Raw genomic sequence first — 8,828 nt, forward strand, 5'->3', positions numbered from 1 at the left:
ATGAGGTAATCAAATATTATACATATATAAATATGTATGGAATTAAAATTATATATAATTGAAACTATAAGTTTTACCTATAATTATATACACTGAAATCAGATATGTAAATATAATTAAATATATATCATTAAACATAATATTTTTGTGTTTTTTTCTTACTTTACTTTTTAATTTGACAGATAAAATTGCATATATTTATTGTGGACAACATGATATTTTGAAGTACACATACATTGCAGAATGCCTTAAATAACATATGTCTTATCTTGCATAGTTGTCATTTTTGTGGTAAGATCATTTAATATCTGCTCTCAGCATTTTTCAAGAATACAATAATATATTAACTATAGTTACCATATTGTGCTTTAGGCCACTTCAGCTTATTTCTCTTAAATGAAATTGTATATCCTTTGGCTTACATCTCCCCAACTTCTAATAATGACCATCCTACTCTCTAGGTCTAAGAGTTCAACTCTTTTCAGATTTCACACATAAATTTGATTGCATTTTTCTAGGAAAGGAGAGCACAATATGAAGGAAAAGGTAAAATGTTAATAATAGATAAATCTGGATACTAGGCACGTAGGTGTTCTTTGCACTATTCCTATTCATGCAACTGTTTTGTAAGTTTGAAAATATTTCCAAAGAAACATGGTCTTAGTTACTTTTTCTCATTGCTGAGACAAAATATCTGACACTCAAAGTTAAAGGAGGAAAGGTTTATTTTAGCTCATACTTTGTAGAGGTTTCATTCCATAATCAGCTGGCTCCAAGGCAGGCTGGCGTGGCAGAGGGGCATCACAGAGAAACAGTTCATGGCAGGCAGAAGGCGGCAAAGTAGTGAAGCACCAGCAGCAACAGCAACACCAACACCAACCAAGCAGCAGCAACAAAACCTGCTTTGGGGGAACATCTAGTTACAACCCATAACAAAAGTTCATTAACTTAAACACAGAAAGGCTTTTTAAAGATTACCAGGGTCCTCAACTTGCTATTGGGAGTTGAACTTAATATTTTTTAAAAGCCCAAATAAGCCATAAGCCATCCATACATCTAATTAGAATTTAATATCTGCATTGAAAAGTGTTTGTAGGCCTCTAGTCAACTAGGAATAAGATAGATAACAATAACATTTGATATCAGCTGCTATTGGAGGCCTTATATGGATGAATGTAAAGAATACTGATAATTAACCTTTTTGAAGTTGATGTTCTTCATTGATGTTCCCTTTACTCTCCACTTTGTTCAATGTCTGTGAAAAAATGACAGAGAGACAGTCAGGAAATGTCACTTACTTTCCTGACACTGGAACCCAGACTTGAAAAAGGCCATGATGTTCAGTTTAATATTTTAATCTCAGAGATGCTTAGTTGTTTCCTAAATTGTTCTCTTAGACATGTCCCTTTTGGTCCAAAATCCTTTAGATGAAACAGTTTAGATAAATCAGAACTCAATTCATTCAGGTTTATTAGTTCCATAAAATTTTCTTTTAATGTTAAACAGGGTTTTTGTCTATTATTTTTCTTTTCTTTCTAATACTCATGTATAATTTTTTTAAAAATATTTTTATTAGTACATGTTTGCAGTACATATGATTATATTTGTCATGGGAAGCTCATACAAGTACATAAAACATCTCTATTCTTTTTCCACCTTTTTCCCTCACGTCCCTCCATCCTTTCTCCATTTCTTATCTTTCTTTCTTGGTTTTACAAAATACCAAATCCTTTAAAGATTATTGATGAAATATTTTGAATTCACCAGCAGAGCATGCAGCTTTCTCAGAGTTATGCTCATAATGAAAGTTGCTCATCCTCTTAACTGAATGACAAAATATTTCTTACCCTCAGGGCTGCAGCTTTGCGGGTCATGTTTTAATGAGTAAATCATACTATTAGAATAAGAATTTTCCTCAATGCCTACATTTAAATCAGCAAAGGCATGGAAACACCCAGACATACATTCCTTAAATAACAAATGCTGAAACTCTTTTTCAGAAAACCCTTCCAGAATCCACTCCAGGAGGGTTTAAAATCAGCTTTTCAAGAATGGCTATGCACAAAAGAAGCCAGCTTACCCAGTCAGTGACCTTTTAAGTAGAAATACTCAAAATCCTCTTTACAGAATATATCTCCCCTTACAAAAGAAACCTGGATTTATGAAGATGCAAAAGATACCTGTTCAAAAGAACCCCAAAACTTCTCACCATCCAACCAACAAGTAGCTTCTCCCCTCTCCCTTCCTATAAATTTCCCCCATACTGGCTGATCATCATGGAGGCTGATTGGACCTTTTTTGTTCCTGTCCTTCATGCTGTTTGATCTTGCGGTAAATCTCTTTCCTTTTACAATAACCATTACCATAGTATTGGCCTCTATGAACAACAGGCAATGAGTTCTTGCTGGGTGTCAATTTTATATCTGATTAATCAACTTCTATAGAACAGTGCTTATAATTAAAATGGACAGACATAATACCATGTATACACATGGATCAAATCTAAAGATCCCTTTTATATCTCCTGAGCTATGCTTTACAACTATGTTATTTGATTTCATAGTTCCTCTTATCTGATGTGTTTGCACTTAAAGATAACATTGATTTACATGACTCAGTTCATCTAATAATAAACCACTTTGGAAACACCAACATTTTAAAGAACCCTGAGATAATGAAAGATTTCCACAGGGTAGAAATTGCTTTTTAACCCACTCCTATCTTGTTTCAGTGTTCCTAGGATTTAACTTTTCATTGATAAAGATTTGGTTGCTTGTCCAGATATCTAGTCATTGGGCAACTAGTTAGTTTGTAAGTAATTATAAAACAAAAGAAGTAACATGTTTTGAGTCTTAATGCAAATATTAGAAACAAAGATAATTCAAAATAATTTATAAAGTTTTCAGAATGCTTTAAACTGTTGCTCATCTTGGAAAAGAAAAAAAAAGCAACTAGATAACTTGTTAGGTGGCACTTTAAAAAGTGATATTTGACAAAGATGTAAGTTCTGAGGTGAAGATATACTCATTGACAATTAGCAGTAAAGTTTATCTTCTACAAATGAATCAAGAAGAGGCTTTAAAACCAGCTGTATATTCAGTGAGAGGATGGTACCACTCACAGCATGCTTTGCATTTTAACATATGCATTTGCAAGCAACTTTAAGGAGATAATTTTCTATTGCTATATTTCTCAAACTGTACTGAAACATTTACTTGGCAAGAGTAAAAAGGTCAACATAAACCTCAACAATAAGTAAGTATTACATCATAAACACCCTGGTCAATAATGTATGGTCAATAATTCTGTATTAGCGTAATTTGCACTATATCACTTTTTGTATTAAAATTCAGATTTGCTAAAATTAAAGAAAAAAATCTAAGGACAAACTTAAGTCAGTGAAGACATCTTTGGCACAAGTTCTATACCACATGACCCTCTCTAACTCTAGGTTAACACCATATTTGGTTAAATTACCATCCTATAAATAGAGAGGTTCAGGATTAATTATCCCAAAGTCTTCAGTAAAGAACTATTCCAGCATGGGATCACTTAGAAAATGAAATTTATTCTCACTGTAGCTTTTCTCACTGTCAAAAGCAATAGCCCTTGTTTTGATTTCCATGTGTGTGAATATCAGAGCACTACTGAAATATAAATACCTTATATCTGCCTTTGTTAGTTGAGGTAGCCATGATAATGTAAGTTACAGACCTCCAGCAATAGGGGCTAAAATTGACAAGGGGCATACTCTTGCTATTTTGTTCTAAAATCAACCAACCGCGCATTTGGGCCTAGGACACATTACATCCCATGAGCTTTTCCATCCAATGACTGGACAGCAAGGATATTAAGGCTTGGTTTTGGGTTAGGGTCTCTTTAATGATTTTGTAGAGTCTTCAGTAGACTAAATAATTGACTAGGACTCTTCTGTCCACCTTTCTTTCTTCTCTACCATATTGTCAGATTTGTCTTGGGGTATGAGAGCTCTTTCAACATTCTCTGGATCCCTCCCAATTTTCTCTCAGATTTTCTTCCTAATAAAAATCCTTTCACCCTTAACTCCATTTTGGCATCTGCTTCTGAAAGGATTTCTACTAACAGAAGTTGTTAAGAGAGCAGCTGGTAAAATGAAGATTTAGGACTAGCTTGCACACCTCCTGGCAGATGAGGAGGATTTCATCTTAGTTTGTTGTTTTGTTTTGTTTTTGTTTTTGTTTTTTGTTGGGGGGAATGGTGGTAGCCCTTGACACGAGATAGCAGTATATTTCTTAAACATTTCAGTGGTGATGTTCCAGGAAAACATAATCATAAAGGGTAATTTTCTGCAAAGTGCACTAATGTAGACATTTGAAAATTATGACAAAAATACCTATGAAGACAAAAGAGTTGGCTGATAACTGAAAATTTGTATTGATCCCATGCAAAGATAATGAGATTGAGAGCTATTAAAAAGCCCCTAATGGCCAAGGGTGGAAGCCAGAAAAATCTCTGCAGTAGCTTACAAGAAGGCTCTTATATCATGGTGGAAGGGAAGACACGTTTGAAAAGCTAATCGCAGTGTTTTAGGGGTCCAGAAATATGTGGGTGTTCAGGAAAGGCAGGTCTGCTCTGTGAAGGTCAAGCACCTGATGAGAGAAACCTGGAGTTCCAGAACAAGGGCAGGAACATGTAGAGCAAATCCTTTGGAAATGTTTACTCTGTGATCAGCCCCGAACTGTGGGCTTGTAGAGAGCCACAACCTCAGTGGAAACTCACATTTCTACTGTGCTGGAAAATACTGAATCTTCCCAATCAGACAATGGGCAGTAAGGGACTTCTCAGGAGCTGCCCCCATTTCTACTGTCCAGCTTTCCAGGACAACAACTCAGATTGAATCTGAAGCCTAACCCTGCTAGGGACCTGCTGGGCCTGACTGGGGAGCAGGAGCACTGGCATGGAGGGTGGAAAAAAAGCTATTTATTTCAACAATTGCAATCAATTAATCAATCAATACCTACATATATAGGCTGGCAGAGCCAAAGGAATGCTACTGTGACTAGACTTTGAGATGCTTGATTATGAGGCTGGAGTGCCAGACAGGATAAAAAGGGATTTAATGATTTACAGGCACTTTCTCAGGACACAGGACCCAATATTGTGGAAAAATTTTACTGCTGGAGTGGCTTTTAGATGACAGGAAAAATGATGTCTAGCTAGCAGTGAAGCGGAAATGCCTCACTTGCCTTCTCAGAAGGTAAAGGAAAGAATAAAGATGCCAAGGAGGTATCATTCTTGGATAGATACAGTAAGGAAGGCCAGAAGATGCAAAGACTATGTTCCATAAGAAGTCTGCTGGACAAAGTACCCACCAAAACCAACAGGGATGCATACTTGAGCAGGCACCAGGATCACTAAGATGTTTCATAGTAGCCAGACTCTGCAAGCTGCAGATCAGTTCCAAGATCTAGGATTGTAGACTATAAATCTGGGTGCATTAACATTCATGGAGATTGTAGACTCACTGAAAGAATTGAGGCCAGGGAGTAAAAACTTGATTCTCAGAATGCAGGAAAGCATAATTACCACAAGTACCTGCAAGGTTAGAGGTATAACCAAGAAAGTTAACCTGACTGGTATTGTGGCACTAATAACATGATAGGCAAGCACTAACAAGTTGCTTAGCATATATAATAAAGAAGAAGATCTGGAGAGAGGAGAATGAGAAGGAAGAGGTAGAAAAAAAGAACAAGAAGAGGAGAATGAAGAACAAAAGAATGTGAAAGTGATCATACAATAAAAAGTCATAATCCCTGATTCAGTTACTAGATAGGAACCCAGATTAAAGACATGCCAGGTCCTTAGGAGGGTGGACACTAGAACATCATGACAAGCTCATTCTATGACAATTTCTCAGCTTTTGTATGAAGGGACTAATTTATTGGATGACTATACACTGGGAAAATGAGAGATAACCCAACATTTTGAGAACTAATGGATGCAAGGTCTAAGTATACTTTGGTGCTGGAGATGCAAACCATCATTAGACTCACTATTAGAGTGAGAGATGACATGGAAAGGAATTTAATGACTAATTAGTGGACCTGTGGAGGGAGATATGGGCCAAAGTGGTAATATAGAAATTCCTGGGGAGTGGTCAATGGACTGGCTCTCTGGTAAGGATCACCAAAGGAAAGAGTGAAAGATCAGAAACAAAGAAGCTGAGTAGGGACATGTGAACTTACATGTGCCAGTACCAAGTCTGAAGATTTTCATTACACATGTGAACACCAATCAGAAAACATCCAAGAGACATTCATAACTAACTGATGGCAGCAGGTATCCTCAGGCAGGTCTAATGTTTTAAGATCTGGGAGCGTTAGACTTCTCTGATATATATCCCTCTGGTTTAAGTACAGCCTGACTGCTTTGCCATACATAGACAAAGTGTAGTCAAAGATGCTTTCATCCATGCTTCTCTTCCCTTGTTGTTACTCGGGGCGTCTATGAATTGTGGTCTGAAATTTGATCCAGCCTTCTCTGGATTCCTCTAGCAGTTATTTTCCCTGATAAATGGTTGCATGGCTAATCCTATTTTAGCACCCACTCTCCAAGAATCTAATCCAATATGGTTACTCTTGTCTTTCTCATTGGTCTAACATCAATAATGAAATCTCTTTAATCTCCCCTCCTATTAACGCGTTTCATTTAGGATGCATGTTCACTTCTCCTGGTCCCTCTGCAGTTCTAACAAAACAACTCAATTTTGCCAGGTTTGGTTAATCTCCCTCTCAGCTAAAGAACTCCAGTGAGAAGCTCACACCACAGCTGGATATTATTTTAATTTCTCCTAAGGAGAGAGCCATAAAGCTTTAATCAGATTTCCACTAATTCATGAAAGCATCAAATCTTCTTCCCAATGAAAACAATTGTATTATGCACTTTGAATCAGAAGTTTTGGGCAAGATATTTGATCTTGCTATTTAAAAATAAATCACTTAGTAAAAGAAAAAAGTGTTTCTCGGTGCTAATTTTCTGCTAGACTCCTCTCTCTCTCTCTGTCTCTCTCTCTCTCTCTCATTTTTGATGTTATAAAACAATGAACAGTAAAGATGGGAAAAGATGTAAAGAAAAGCTAAATTAAAGTTTCTATATTTCATTCATGTTTTTAAATACTTCTGTTATTTCTGAATTTTCAAGTCATCTTTAGAGAAACAGGAAAACCTTAAGTGAATGGTGAATGTACTTAGAAGTGCAGAGGAAGATAATCCCAGTGAGGCTGCAGAAGCAACCACTGTCACATGCTCTCTTCAGAATTAGCTACTAGCAGGGAATGAGTGATCTACAGTCATCGGGTAAAACAGGTATGTAGTAGGGGAAGAGCTTTTTCAAGAGTTAGAGAGGCCTTTAAAATAGTGCATGCCGAGAAAGATGGCAAAATGAAAACTCCTCAGTTTACTCAGCCTCGCTCCAGAATGTACTGGCCTGACTCACTCTGTGCTGAGTGTGCTTGTCTTATTAATGGTGACAATTAATCATGGGTGACAGATGTTAACTATGAATCTGAAAGATTGCTCAGCATTTAAGAGGAAGCTTATTTTCCTAGAAGTTAAATATTCTTCAGTGTTCTCACTGCAAAAGAAAAAACTTGTTCAAGAGAAAGGAAATGTACTAGGACAATAATGGAGAGGCTCTGGTCTAACAGATATCTTGGGGATTAACTCTCATAATAGCTTTATATGACCACTATTATTATTTGTAGAGGCACATTTAATCTATGGTCCACCCAAGGTTATCTAATGATAACTTTTATTATGATGGACTCCTCCCATGTTTCTAAAACAGCAAATGTTCTGGTTCAATTTGCTTTCTTAGAATACTAGAATGATGTACCTTTGAAATTAAGTAGAGAAACTAAGGAAATTAAGTAAAATTCTTTTTTAGTACATATTTAGATGTGATCTGAACAACTCTGGTAAAAAAGACAGATATAAAGCTTCCTATTTCTCAAGATTATGTGGGAAATGTGTGGGCAATGAATTTAACCAAGGGCTTTCTCACAGCTCAGGCTCACACAGGCCACACTTGTTTTTGGATGATTTTCCTGACCCCAAGAACCATAAGCCAATTTCTTTTCTTCCCTGTGAATGCTCCTTTTTGCAATCACCAAGAATACTTTCTACCTTGTATTATAATGATTTGTTTATATCATTCTTTTCCACTGAAAGGTAAAGCTCATGACCTATTTTTCTCTGAATTTCTAATGCTTAATCGGAGTAGATAAACACACCTCAAAATATAAACAAACACACAAATAAATACATGTATACTTACAGAAACTTGTTTGCAGAAACTCAAAGTGAGAAGGACAAGATATGCCATTCAGCCTTGTAAGATGTTTAACACAGGATAGAAAAATAAAATGAGAAGAAATTCCTCTGCCTTGCACTTAGTTAAATATTCAGCATGAATGTGCTGGGCATATAATGAGTACTAGGCACTATTCTAGGTACTGGAGACACAGGAGTGATAGACACACTGTTCTCTGATCTCAAGAAGCTTTCAGTTGAACATTAACTGCACTTGTTTTATTTCAGATTAAAATGGACCAGACTATCAGGCCACTACTTGCATTTCAGTAGAGAAAATAAACCTACCTGTTCTATTTAAACACGACCAGAAATACATGAGAGTATCATCCCTGAGCAAAACTAAGGCATTGAGCACTATGTCCCTGAAATGCCCCTTTTGAGTTTCCAATTCTCTTCCAAGTCAAGGGGACACTGTGATTATGACCAGAACAAGCTGTCCAGATAAGTATTACCTCATGAACAACAGGAACCGGGCAA

The 8,828-nt window shown here is 36.4% G+C and overlaps 1 long non-coding RNA gene across 2 annotated transcripts in view; it reads right to left on the minus strand.

The window, feature by feature from the left end:
* Positions 1-8,491, minus strand: part of LOC147827025 (uncharacterized) — a 210,487-nt gene extending 201,996 nt beyond the window's left edge. For both annotated transcript variants that reach the window (XR_015453199.1, XR_015453200.1), the window contains exons 1-3: positions 8,314-8,491; positions 1,198-1,255; positions 740-899 (exon numbers count right to left, since the gene is read on the minus strand). This is a non-coding gene — a long non-coding RNA (uncharacterized LOC147827025). The remainder of the gene's footprint in view (positions 1-739; positions 900-1,197; positions 1,256-8,313) is intronic.
* Between the last annotated feature and the right edge of the window lie 337 nt (positions 8,492-8,828).

The sequence above is a fragment of the Heterocephalus glaber genome, unplaced genomic scaffold (genome assembly GCF_053883595.1).
Source record: "Heterocephalus glaber isolate CG9 unplaced genomic scaffold, H.glaber_assembly_v1.0 deba00001457, whole genome shotgun sequence".
NCBI lineage: Eukaryota > Metazoa > Chordata > Mammalia > Rodentia > Bathyergidae > Heterocephalus > Heterocephalus glaber.